Source organism: Plectropomus leopardus, chromosome 20, assembly GCF_008729295.1.
Source record: "Plectropomus leopardus isolate mb chromosome 20, YSFRI_Pleo_2.0, whole genome shotgun sequence".
Classification (NCBI taxonomy): Eukaryota; Metazoa; Chordata; class Actinopteri; order Perciformes; family Serranidae; genus Plectropomus; species Plectropomus leopardus.
The window spans coordinates 21,547,188-21,562,179 of NC_056482.1; positions in this window are offsets into that span (position 1 = coordinate 21,547,188).

A 14,992-nucleotide genomic window follows, 5' to 3' on the forward strand; every position below is an offset into this window, starting at 1 on the left:
TTCCAGAATCCTGTCAATAAGTCAAGAGTGAAAAGATAATGGTTTGACTGTTCTCGTTCAAAGAGACCCACCACCGGGAAAAGAGGAATGGAAACGCTCTGTGAGTGACACATCTTTTATAAATCCTTTTAGTCAAAAAAGCGCTTTAACATGAGTCATCAGAGTGCGTGACGGGCTCAGTCGATACTGAGCCAACATCATTCACCTCTAACTGGTGAAGCCATGTTTTGTGATGCCACTCTTGCTATCGGGCCAGAGCGAATTCAGAGACACTCAAAAGGGAAGGGACCATCGCAGGCAAGAGGACAAGAAAGAATAGAGAGGATATTGGGAGGGAAGGGAAAAGAAGAAAGTTGGATAGAGATGCAAAGAAAAGGCTGGATGTCTAATTTCCCCTATTAATCCAATAAAAAGAAGGAAAAAAAAACAGAGCAGACAATCACTGATATAATCAACTCCTCATTTTTATCACAAACCAAATCAAGGCTGAGGGTCTCTTATTCCCTTCCGTTTAAAGATAAACTCAACAGTATGAATTTAATTAACTTCCTAATTGCGTTGGTGGTCTTGCCAACATCTCCAAGAAATATAACAGCTGTTCAGATCTACCATGCTACTATTTCCCCATCTTTATTTTATGGTTCAAATGCCTGATACTGAAGTATTAATAAATGTTTTGTTACAAACTGAAAAGGTTTCCAAATCTGGAATTCAGCCTCTGTGAGCTTCTCCTCATACTTCAGTACATAAATGAACCTTTTTAGTTTGAGGTGAGTCTGCTCAGTCTTTTTCAGACTGCAGGCTTCCTTTAGAATATTCAGGCTGTTAAAGCTCTGCTGGATCAAGTTTAGGAGTCTATGTTTTTGTGACTGTTGGTTGCCCTAGCAATAGATAAACTTGGATCTGTTTTTTTATGTGACTTCTTGAGGTCCTTTGCATTCTTCACGTGGACTTGTTTTTTACCTTGCACATAAGAGAAGTGTCTCTGTCATTCTCAGTTCAACCATCATGATGATCATGATTTTAAAAAGATCTTCTATAACTTCTATAACAATATAAAATGTGTTAACACAAAACAGATAAAGAGATTTTAAAAAAAAATACAATGTTGATCAAGTCAATAGTTTGTTGTAGCTATATCTCACTTGTTGCCTGGGTCTAGACCTTTGAATCTGCCCACTTTCGGAAGTTTGAGTTGACTGCTTCGTCTGGCACTGTGACACAAAACAGCAATCACTTGGTTTAAATACAAAACAACCTATGAGAGCCGCAGTGGAACTTGATGACCCAAGCAGCACCATGTCAACTTGTTGTCAAATGGTGTGCTGTAAGCAAATGTGTGTTTCTTAAACAAATGCTTTCCTTATGCATTCTATCGTATTATGGCCACCATCAGTGTGTGTACCCAAAAGTTCTGTCAAGCTGAGCACACCCAAGGAGGCTAACAGTAGTTCACCCTAAGAGCACCTGAGCAGATATCATACCTTTCTTTCTAGCGCTGTCTGCTGTAACCGTCCAACATTGCAGCTTCAGTTCGTGTGTCATACCCCAAGCTTCCAAGGGGTCAAAGAGTGTGGTTCAGCATCTTTTGAACAGCCTTGCCCTAACCCTTACCAATCTCATTCGTATTGCTTAAACCCAAGCAGTCCATCCAACACAGACATGTAGTGCAGGTCATGCCCTTGCTATCGTCGCAAATTCTGATTTGTGTGCCAATGTGATAACAACAATGGCAAGTGCTAAAGACAAGATGCTGCTATCAAGGCTGCTCTAGAGTCCCAATGTCGCCAACACTGTAGCTTGGTTAACTTCACTCCACTCTACTCTTGAAACCCCTGGCAAAACAGATATCTTGGCATGGCTATGCATTAGTGTCGACTTAAAAAAAAAAAAAAAAACAGATTCAGGCAGATGCATTGGTCTCTGGTGACTGGTTAGAGAAAGATTTAATCTCCGTCCTCCAAGAAAATGGTTAAAGCAGACTCAATGTCAGACTGAGGATGGAAACAGGGTGTTACAAGTTTACAATTCCATTAGGCAATCTTGAAATTGCATACAACTGATTAAAGTTAGGTTGAGTAGGACCATATTTTGGGCCTTTGCTTTTTATAATCCTAATGGCAAAGCTGTGGTTCACCGGTTAATTAAACACTAAACCTCCCTGTCTTAACCATTAATAAAAAAAAAAGGCAAAAACCCTAAAGAGGTTTATTCCTTTTTTCTTACTCTGCTTACTCTACTCTATGGCCTAGTCAGAGCCATGCTAGATAAAATGTTTAAAACATCCAAACCATAAAAGATCAAAGAATTCTTGCCAAAGAGCTTCTGTAAAGTGAATGTGATCGTCTGACAAAATGAGGCGTTCCTCATGTTGAGACCTTTGGATTTTCAAGCGCATCCGCAGAAATATAAGGTTCACTGTCATTTGAATTGCATTACTGCCTCATGCTGTGACCAGAGTTTGTTGAAAATATTGTTGAAGAAAAATGGAAATGCAATTTTATGTCAGGACCTAGAATCACAGATGTGCTCCTCCATGTTGATAAGCAACAGGAGCTGCAAGAGAGAGAGAGAAAGAGACAGAAAGACAGAGACAGAGTGAGTTTTTCCCACAAGTATAGCCTTTCTGTTCTCTCTTTGTCTCTGTCTTTTATTCCTGCACTCTCTCTCTCGCTCTTTCTCACAATGCATACTCTCCTTTGCTCCACCGAGAAGAATGGAAGAGCAAAGCACAGAGAGGAGGCCACACAGCGACATTTTTATCTGTGTTGTGCTGACTCGGCTGAACTCTCCCTCTGAGAGGCTGATGAGGAGGAATGGCCTTGTGGAGCAACCAACCGGGTGCATCCATAGCTGTCATCATCATCTGAATCCAGGACTGCTGAATCTGCAGCTTTGGCCCCCTACATGGATGGGAAATGACCTGTCTGTGCTCGCCTGACACCCTCTCTGTCTACAGCAAAACCGCTCACGCTTCGTCCACAGCAACACTACGCAGCTCAACCCTGTCAGCACGGGTCACTGAGTTTTTTTTTTTTTTAACATAAAGACTGACTTGGGTCCAGCCTAAAACCTGCAACTTCATTTTTCATCCATGCCTGTTCTTATGACGTAGACCGTGTTCCTCGAGAAGGAAGGGAATGCATTATTCCTCTGTTTTTTTAATGGCTATTTTTTCTCTCCATGAACTTACAGTATCTTAAGCCTTCATGCTGGACAATAACAGATGAGCATTTTGTTCTGATGCCAGGGTTTCGAGTCCTTTTCATGATGGATATTTATGTTTTATTTATTTGAATGCTGAAAGCCAGAGATCCAGGACTTGTTCAAATACCGGAAACCATTTGTCGGCATCCATCCATCCATTATCTTCCACTTATCAGCGAACCAGGTCAAGGGGACAGCAGTCCAGCATCTTTTTCGTCTTCCTCTTGAGGAATCCCAAGGCGTACCCAAGCCAGATGAGAGGATAATCCCTCAGCATGTTTTTGGTCTGTCCTTGGGCCTTCTACCAATTGGACATGCCCAGAAAACCTCCATAGAGAGGCGCCCAAGATGCATCCTGATCAGATGCCCAAACCACCACAAGTTGCCCCTGACCTCCTTACCCTATCTCTAAGGCTGGGCCCAGCAACCCTGTGGAGGAAACTCATGTTGGCTGCTTGTTTCCTCAGTCTCATTCTTTCGACCACTACCCAAAGCTTGTGACCATAGATAAGGCTCAGAGCATAGATGGCCTTGTAAATCAAGGGCTTTGCCTTCTGACTCAGCTCCTACTTCACCACAACTGACCTGCACATTGCCCGCAGCACTGCATATCTTGTGACGGTCCCCCTGTCCATCTCCTACTCAATTTTAGTATGGTGCAGGCATACATGCCTTTGGATAGATGCTAGGCTTTGGCAGAATATAATGGCAAGTGAGTGGCGAGTGTGTTACTTACTTTTAGCCTTTAAGAATAATAAATGAACAAAAGAATCCCACAAAAGTAATATTTCCATGCCTGTCTTGTTTAAACAAACAAACAAACCTGTATCCCTTTTGAATTCAACTGTCTCTTGATCACGGAAGACTGATGAGTCTCAATTGCCTTGTTAACTCATAAAGTGCATTTCATTTATACTCAACAGAGACAAAATAAAACTCACCCAAACTGGCTAGTTTACTTTTGCTAGTAATCTAGCTAGTAAGTCTACTGTTACAACAATTAATAACTCTGTTATGGTCGGGAAACAAAAAAAAAAAAAAATAATAATAATAATAATTCACTAAGTTAGATGTTAAAAGCATACCCTTGGGATTTGGGGATTACTAAATACAGTACAGATGTGGGAAGAAAAGGAGCATTCTACCGCTAGTAATGCACTTTCAGCCTGTGGTGGTATTCTGTGCAGTCCAATAAAATGATATGCACTTGGACACCAGTAATACTGCTGGAGAAATTGGCAATCTCCCTGTCATGACATCCTGCCATACAGTGCCAAGCTTGGTTTGCCTTTGGCTTTCTCAATGGCAAAAACAACTAACCAGCTTAGAGATTAAGCCTTTCACCTGGCTGTTGGCCTAAGCTCCTTAGTCCGCCTAATGATCCAAAACACAACTGCATACCTGACATTAAAACACAGTCCACCCTGCAAAAAAACTGTCACAGTTTACAGCTCAGAAATAATAGCTTTCTCTGTGTACTTGTGGAAGAGCTGGTCAAACAATACATTCCAATTTATCTCTATTATAAACTGTGTAAGCCATAGCCAAACTATGTTAGCCACATTAGCAAGTACAAACCTATTCACAAAGAAACATAGTATTAACTAACTGAGACGTACAGTGTACACAATTTTTTTGGTAAATAAATGGCAGAAATTGGTTTAAATATTAATGTGACCTGCAATGCAGTAATGCATTTTTTAAACAGGAAATCTTCCTAAGATGGAGAAAGAATTTTATTGGATGATAATAGGTCCTGTTGTCACAAGAGTATGGAAGACCACGTGGGCGATGGTCCTTCACCACCTCTTATGATGGAGTGTATGAACACATTGTAACCGGCCCTAAAGACGAAGAACACTGGAATTCGGACAAAAGAAATGCACACCTTCATTAAATTGTAGGTCTGTGAGATGTATCTTGTTTGCATTGTTCTCTCAGTGAGTCCCCCTTATATTTTATGATCTCTGTAACTCATCCCTTGTATAATCTCAATGAAATACTATTAAAAAGTGGAAAGCATGGTGGGCAGACTGCGGCACAACTATGACTCAGATTTGCCCTGTCAGCTCCCAGCAGCTCTAGCTGTCACCACTCTGGGGAGCAGTGCTACAACTGACCAGACTGGATGTAACAGAGATCCTCCTCCCAGTCTACAGATCTGCATTACAGTCACAATCATGTCACTGACCCTTGTGAGATGAGCCTGAGTAGAGGTTCTGGAAACTCAAAGCAGTCTACTAGAAGTGACAATTATACCTTTGCCAATTACGTTTTTGAAGAAAAAGGAAAAATGTTTTCTCTTTTATGTTCACAGTACATGTAGTGTGCCATGTATGCCCAGTGCCAAATGTGCTGCCTTATGTTGTAATGAGGAGGTACAAGGGAGCTGTTTCTTTTGTGAGATGTGTTTGCATTGCCCATGCCAAAATGAAAAACTCACTCATAGTTTGCACTCACAGTTTAGGATTGGGACAATGGGTCAGAGATCCCTCTACTTTAAGTGTCTTTGTGGATTGTGCTGCAGGAAGCTGTACAAACAGTCAATCACAAAACTAACTAAATGTATAATCAGTAGTAGTGCCCCTCAGGCAGGCTTGCCCACAAGAAATGGACTTAATGTGAACAGCTGACCGACGATGATCCTATTGAGTGGGTTTGTTTATCTATATATTGTTTATTTAACAGAGACAAATTAAGGCAAATTAGCATAGTACAACTTTAGCTTGTTACAAACATGATGTTTCACATATTGAGATCATAGCTATGGCTTGTTTCCAACTCCTGTTTCCAACATGTTTACAGGCATTAGTGTTTACAAAAAATCCAACAACATAATTTTCATTATACTGATTGCTTGAATATTCCTGTATTCACTGTCTGCCTGAAACTCTGTTTTAGGGCCTGTTTCTTTTAGCTCCCCTCCCAAAAAAGCTCAGTCTTTTCTGATTGGTCAGCACTTACTTCTGCATCTGTGTTCTAGGCCACCAACTCGCCATCTCTGCAACATCATTGCAGCAAGTGCAATGACTGTAACAGGGTGTAGTGGCAGTTTCTACTGTGAAAAATCACCAATAAAAAGCTCCTAACCCCCAACTGGTGGAACATGTTCAGTTATAAACATGTGCTGTTTGGATCTATTAACAGCTTAACAGAATCAGCAACAAGATAACATGTGCCCATGATGTATGCATGTACTGTAGCTACATGTACCAGTGTAGACTATCTAATACAAACACGTCTGGAGCAGATGAACATACAATGAGAACCCGTGTTTAATGTGAATATCCAGGATTGTTACATTATATTTATATATACAATAAACAATAAATCTATTTCATTTCTGGAGACACTGTTGTTGTTGTTTCTTTCTTTTTTTTAGAAAATAATCACAGTCAAAATAAATGTTGGTATATGAAGAAACATTGTTCAATATCCATTAGCATAAGTGATTATGACATTTGTCCTTCAGACAGTCAGGAAAGATAAACCAAAGAGTTTGTTTAGCCTTTGGCCATTGTGCCTTGTCATGAGCCTGATGAGCCGGGGCTGTGTGCACAGTCACTGCCAAAAACACATGGTTTATCATTTCTGACAAAGGTACATGTTAATTGTACAGTTGCCAGCATCTCCAGCTGCAAGTACATACTGTGCGCAAAGCTTCCACCTTGTCATTAAGATATTTAGCTTGTCTCCTCTGAAACCCCCTCACTTCATTTCTGCAGAGCTCTTGGGTTGTATGTAGGAGATTTTTTCCCTTTTAACTTTCATAGCCATTTTCAAGGATCATACCAATGTTTTTGCATGCTTTGTCTTGTTTACTTCATTTGATTTGAAAAGTGTGCTGCAGGGTGCTTTGTCACAAGCTGACATTGCTTGTGCGCTGTGTTACTTTTATTTGCTCTTTGTACAACTGGTTTCAAGGACTTGAGGGATGGCTGCTGAAAGGCAACTTTACAAATTAAAAAAAGCCAAAATAATGTAATTTTTAGTCATTGCATAACTTAAAGTTTTGCTTATTATGCCCCGAGTTTGGCATTCTGACCAACAAAGCCTCAATATCACATATTGCTGTTTTGTCAGTGAATGTAGCGTGCAGATATTACACTCACCCAACATCATGGTTTGGCTCTTCATTCATATGGAATGTGAACACTGAGCTCCGAGGTGAGAGTCCAGGGCTGTTGGGCCCATCCATCACCCCTCCCACCTGCCTTTGAGCTCAACTGATGCCATCTGTCTGCATATCATTCAGCCGCAACAGGTGCCGTCCGGCTGACCAGAGGCATATCATAACATCGCAAAAGTTTCCCTCTGGATGCACCACAAACTGTTGCCGCGTGGCGCTATATCATATCACCCTGAAAGTCAGCTTCTGCCAAAATCAAAGCGGTGGTATTTGATGACTTTGGAATAACAACATGATGGAAGCCTACACTTTATTTTTTCTATACCCCCAAAAAATCACCAGTACTAAGCCTTTGCACTGGTGGGCAACAGAAGCACCTTGGTTATGGTTCATGAATGATCATGATTTTGGTTTAATGTTAATTCAAACAAAGTTAGGAATAAAACCATGAACAAATAAATGAAAATAGTGTTGTCAGCCCTACTAGTGGATAGTGTATAGCAAGATTGCATATTTTGGAGGAAATGTGTCATCATCTAACATGTTGTCCATATGTTCAGTATCAACATTTCTTTGACTTGCCAGGTATGTTAATTAGTAACGATTCCTTGTTATGAGGTTAACAAACGTAATTCACATGGAATTGTGCTTTTTTGTATTAGTTGTATATAAACATTCTTGGAGACTGCACAGGTACCTCCAGACGTTTGCTTTTGATCCATGGTGCTTTCACTAACTTAGTTAGACTGAGCCTGTGGCCTTAACTTCCATCTGCTGTGGACTGCCAAGCTGGCTGCTACCTGAGATCTACAGGGAAGCAGAAGTTAGAAGAGTAAGATGGATGCTTACACCTGTCTAAATGCATTTGTGTGTGTGTTCAAGAGAGTCTACATGTGCATGCATTGATATCTATGAATGTGTGTATGTGGGTTTTTGTGCCATCTCATTGCCTTCAAATGTGTGTCTGGGTGATGATATAACAGCTTATTCTGTGAAAAATGAGAAGAATTGAACTATAGTCTAGACTCTTGGGAAGGTTAAACTAGTTCAGACACCCAGGAAAGTGCTCATGAGGAGAGTATGTAGACTTTGTTGCTTGGCCTATTTACCGTACATATTGTTTGCAACCGAAAACACAATCTTTTTAAACTGCAGGAAAAAAAAGCTACGGATTAGAGCTCAAGGCATTTCATCTTGAGCCTGTCTGAAAGACGTGGAGAACTTAACATCCATGAGCGGTCTTGCAAATATACAATGTGCATATTGACAGTAGAAAAATAAAAATCTATGATTTGTGAATCCTTTGATTGCAGTTTGAGTGCCCTATCCATATTTATGGGTAGCTGTCAGCACTTCCCTTCAGTATTTTCTGTAGAACTGTAAATCAAATCCTGTCATGATGGAGCTCTTTGACAGACTGCTAAGTAAGTGAAAGGCTCTACATTTCAATGATTGCATACATCCTAAATATGAAACATAGTCATTTCTTAGTTTCTATGAGTGTGTGTCCACATGGCATTTTCTTGGCAAAAAAGCAGAACTCCACCAAAAAGTTAATGCCCCTGCCCACCCGCTTTTCGGTTTTTGATGGACAGGTGTGACAGCAGTAATTAGAAAGGAGTGACACATTGGACAACAAAAACACCAGAGAAGGAAATACTTCACACAATCATTCTTTCACTCCCTCACTTTTATTTATTTTAATAAAATATGCTACTTACCCAAATTAGTTTTCCAGATCCAAATTGCATTTTAATACCGTTGTAATGAGGCCCGGAACTCCATTAATAAATCAAAATCCTGTTTCACACCATGTACCAATAAAAAACTTTTTTTTCCCCTTAGTTTTCGCCTCACACTATACAGAAGTATTTGTTTTACAAAAATAAAGTGCTATGAGTACTGTAGAAGAATATTTTTCATATAATCACATAATAAAGCAAAAAGTGTCATTGTACAATGTAATTTGTTCTCTGTGCATATGGCAATAAAGCTTTGAAATTTGAATATAGCTGAAAGCTGTTTATAGCTATTTGGCATAAGGAGAAACCATCCATAAACTAAAAGAAAACGAGACTCTATAACTGAGTAACAAAGCAATTATGAGTTTCCCATAGCCCAAAAATTACCAAAGATTTCCTGTCATCACCAAGTTTTATTCCTATTCCTTACAATAGATCAATTTACAATTAAGATAAATTATTCAGAGCTTTGCTTTAAGGAATAATTGCAGTGCTGTAAATGAGCTGGAAATGATATTGATCTCCGACTTCCCCATTAATCTTTATCAATCCCTTCAATTACTCAGCAAATCCTTTCATAGCTGCAACAGACCCTGTGTCATCATGTGCAAAATATGATTTGGCTCAGAACAAGAGGGGCTTTATGCAAATTACAAATTTGGACTAAAGTCAAATCATTAAAATGTGTGTTTTCTATTGCTGTTTTCTTGAGCTCACTACATTTTGCCTAATAATACTTTCTCTATCAGAAATTCAAAGTTCAATAAATTGTGAAGCGTTTATGAAGTGTGACAAGTGTACAGCCATGTATTATTAAAAGGCAGGCTGTTAAAGGTATGTATTATTAAAAGGCAGGCTGTTGAGGATATGGTGACTAACAGTAGAATTTACAGCTTTTTTAAAATCCTTGTCATATCTCCCAACACTCAGTTGTTTACAGTCTCAAGCAAAGAGAAAAAAGTATCTCCACCAGGGATGAAATGACAAACTTTTGAGTCACCAAGCCTGCTCTTTAAAAGTTTTTCCGATTCCATTTTCCACACAGTTATCGTCAAAGCACTCGTCTCAGAGCGCCATTTCAATCTTTTACAAAAGTTGCTTTGAGGAAATTTGTAGCTGCAGCAGATACAAAGAATGCAGCCTTTTGCCTCGGATTCCTCTAGTGTGAGAGATAAAGACTTTGTTATTGTTTGTGTTGCATTCAAACACACAATATGCCATGGAGCATACGCCGCTACAATGTCAAGGCAGTACGAACCTATTGTTCCTGACAAAACATGTACAAGCATGGGCTGAGCAGCACAGAGGATGCTGGGGAGGCATCACCTCAGATGTATGACGAAAAATAAAAATCATGACAGCCTAGCCCGGGAGAACCCTGGGGTAGATGCACAGCCAGCGAGTCCTCATCAGTTTCTATTATTGTGGCATGCTTGGTGCATGTTGTCACCAGTGTTTGGATCAAGCTGCAGGGTAATTAATGGCTTGGGTCAGACAGGAGCAGACAAAAGGCCAGCCAGATGAATAAAGGTGAGGGATTGGCTCTCTGACGTTGTGAGATCGAACTGGCTTAAACGGTTATCAGCCCACAGATATTGATATATTTCACCTGGGCACAGCTGACGTGAGATGCTTCACTGAGAGCTGCACCCAAGGGAGGCACACAGCGATTGTATTTCACTGTGGCATTACGGATCAAGACACTAAAGATCCAACACAACCGGTCAAATACATGTGAACGTTGTACATTTCTGCAAATGTAACATCTGAACATTATTATGTAGCAGATATGTTGATATAGATTTTTTTTTTTAAACTTTTAACAATGCTGTGGTATACGTCTGCTTTAGTAAAAGTCAACTTATATCCATGTTATTAGAGCTTCTTTACTTACTAGCTTTTGTATTATATTGTGGATGGGTTTTGTCGTGTTTTCTTGCTACTCATATTCTATTTCCTGTTTTATTTTGTAATTAAACTCATGCTTCATGCCTGGTTTTACTTCCTGTCTTTGTATGTTTTCCCACCGTAGCATTTCCCTGATTTGTTTCACCTGTTCACACTTCCCTTCATGGTTTTGCTGTGTCTTTAGCTCTCCCTCTCTTTGTCTGTTTCCCTCCTGTTTCCTATTACACCTTTTATCAGTCTGTCTTTCCTTGTTAGAGTCTTACCAGCACACCTGTTCTGTTTTAGTCTCATTTGCTCCACCCTTGTGTTCCGTGCCACACCATCAATATTCAGCCAATCCCTGTGTTTCCCTCCTTTCTCTGTGTCCACCTACCCCATGTGTGTTCCCCGTCAGTTCTTCAGTAATCCTCACTGTGATCCTCTGTATTATTTGCTGCTGTCTTCACCTGAGTTCTTCTTGTTAGCCTTGTTGGTTCCGTTTAGTTCTGATTTGTGTTTTATTTCTACTTTGATTTTTTATCACCTGCTCGCCGTTGGACAATATTTATCAGCATTAGAGCTCCCTTTTCATTTGTACACCTTTTTCCCCTTTTTTGTTCTGCATTTGGGTCCTCATATGAACTCCTACGTGACAGTTAGAAATGTTGACATGATATGAAATGTACAAATACATTGTATCTGGTTGCAGAAACATACAATGCCAAAATTTTCTTCAGGCAAATGGGCTGAAATATCTAAGAAGATTAAAATTACCTATGAGGCTCTAAAGCATCAGCATGAGCTCATATTTATATCATATTTTAATGAATAATAAAGTGGAACTAAGCCAATCAACATTTTCACTGGGGACCTGTCTAGACTGAATAAGTTAAGGCGTGGATGAGTCAGGATATGCCCTCATTTTTCACTTCAGTGTGCTAACAAACTCAGTCATTTTCTGTTAAACGCAATTTATGAGAAAAATCTAATTTTGTTGTCTTTATTTGCTGTACAGCTATCAGGATTTGTGCCACACATGCTTATGAGGGACAGCTTGCAAACTCAATTAGTTTTCTCTGAAATTATGGGGATTTTTTTTTTTTTTTTTTTTTAAATATGACTCTACTCTACTCTACTCTCTACACTACTGTGTTTTTCAATAAGAGATATGAGCTCTGTTGTGAGTGATGCAATGTCAGAGTGGTGCTTGAAGTTGGAATACTGTAAAACAAGTGGACACATGGTTTCTTATAATGCATAGCAATCACATAAAACCAATAAGTCCAGACTTCTCAATAAACAGCAGCGCTTCCAGACTGACCAGCCTATCAGGGAGCAGAACGACAAAGTTGATGTTAATGGAAAGAATTAGTCTTTCAACGTACTTACTTTACAACTTAGAGAAGAAGAAAAAATGTGTTTATATATATATATATGTAGAGAGAGAGAGAGATAGATAGATAGATAGATAGATAGATTTCATAAAGACTGCACATCAGTAGATGCATTTTATTGCATATCATACAGCTCATACAGACTATTTTACAGACAAACTGTTATTTATACTCACCCTAGTAATGTCTCTGTACAAGCAATGATGTTTTGGCACTTTTTGACCTGCCCGCCCAAACCCATGACATTTTCCAATAACCTTACCTTGTTGTGGGTTGACCCGCACATCACTACTGGCCATGAAGTCCTTTGCACCTCTGCTATCAATTTCTCTTTTTCATTTCTGTTTTCCTCTGTGGGCACCTGACTTTTGACAACTGGCCGTTTTGAAAGTTTAGTGGTAGGAAAGGGGGGGCTGGCTAGATGGAAATTTTTGATCTTACAGTATTGGACAGACCAAACAAGTTTTTGTATTATTGGAAGGAAAATACAATTATTTCTGACCATTTTGCCAAGAAAATTGAATCAACTGATTTAAAGGAAGTCAGCTGATGGATCACATTGGTCTACACAACAAATTGGCAAATCTCTTTCAGGGCGTCCTGTTTAAACTGCTTGAGCCTGCCTACTATTCCTACTTCCTCTGAACGCATCTTTGCAACTCACTTCCACCCCACCTTCTCCCTTTTATGCATTGTCTGACTTATCAATGTCATTTCTGTTTATTATTGATGCGTGCTCTGTTCTATACACAGGAGTCTTTACTGCTGCTCTACCTACCTTAGGCTTTCCATGTAGGTGAATGGCAAAGAGATTCGCTTTCTCTTCCTCAGGCTTTCCTCATATGCATGTGGAGGGCAGAGAGGTCTGCACTCTCTGCCTTTAGCTTTCCAAATAGGCAAGTTAAGTTTTTACTTCCAGCTGCATATATGATGCCAGAACACAGTGATTGAGTTTGAACTGAGATATTGACTTTGGCAATAAAAACAATGTTGGTGTTCCTGATGAAAGGCAAAATCGACAGTCCTCACTGGAAAAATAAAGTTAAAACATTTTAACTGACAATTTTGTTTGCCAAAAGACAATGACTTTGGATTATAGCAATTTGATTTGTCTAATTTAGACTGCTGGTGCCTTGAATTAATTTCAAATGAACATTCAAATGCATTTCCACACAGAATGATGACTGTAGATTTCACCCTTCACTTTCATCAGAAACACTTTTGGTAGGGATCTTTTGAGGTAAGGATATCTAACTTTTACACTTCTTTCAAATTTTGGACCAGGAGGAATTATTACATTAAGCATTAACTATTCAAATGTAGTTATGGGCACCTGACTGTTGTTTTACTACAGATTTTTAAAAATATGTGAACATATCCTTTAATTCAAAGTTTTCAAACATGTTATCAAATTGTTAAAACCCCAAGGCTTTTTGGGATCCCTATAGGTACTGTATTAAAATTCAAGCATTTAAATAAAATAGTTCACCTCAGGCTAGGACCCTTGACACTGTCTGTATTTCACTTGAATGTACTCGCTGGTTGGAAATGAAAAATATGATTAATTAATGAGTACCGCCTATTAAGTGGACAGACCATTTTGTCAGCTTTACTTTCTTTTTCCCTCGGTGCTTGAAATGATAGAAACAGATAAAGATGTGAGAGAAAGAGAAATGTGCTACAAGGGTTGAGATTTTAATGGAACAAAAAAGGTTGGCTATGACAGATGCACAAAGTAAAAAGTTCTTTTTTTCAGACGTACATGGTGCACAACAACTAATTTCTCTGACTGTGAATACTGTTCTCTCTCTTGTAAACATGTGGGTGGGAGTCTAGCAGGGGTGGACAGAGCCGTGATGGTGGGAGGCCACAGTGGAGATGGAGAGGAGAAGGAGCAGATGGTGAAGAATTCTCAGGGTTTATTTCAGGAGAGTTCAGCTTTTACGGCTCATATACTGACTTAATTATGAGACGGAGGGGAGACTGAACCCCTGGAAGAAGGATTTAAAGATGCGGGGAAATCTTCATTAAGCCCACAAGGAGAGAGCAACACTCACTGAAATGACTTTGCCATCTCATCATCACCACTAACAAGGGCAAAGGACTAGTAGTAATAGTCATGATAGTATTAGAAGTAGTAGTAGTAGTAGGACTCAAACTGAGTGAAATTCTTATTGTAAAACAAAAAGTCTTGACATAAAAACCATGTGAAAGCAACCAGCTGAACATCAATCCATTTTTAGGAGTTTGAATATTTAACAGGTCTTTGGTCTTATAAAAACAATCTTAAATTCTGTCTGAAGCTGCTGTGCGAATTATAGGGATGCAGGCACTTTATTTTGGTTTGACAGCCTTTCCTTTGTATTCTCTGCTTATATTAGAGCTTTGCATTTAAACTAGAAAAAAGGAGGAAAACTTTTCAAAAGCATCGGAGACAAAAGATGAGACAAACTCTACTTCGTTCTGGACAATGATGTAGAAGCAGTGCAACTCCAAAAATACATTTTTTTTTTTCAAAAGGAGCATAGAGCAGGAAAATAACAAATATATATTGTGGGGTATCTGGGGAAAAGGTCTATTGAATCTGAATTCCTTAAGAACCATTTTATTATCTGCAGTTTATTGGATGCTGG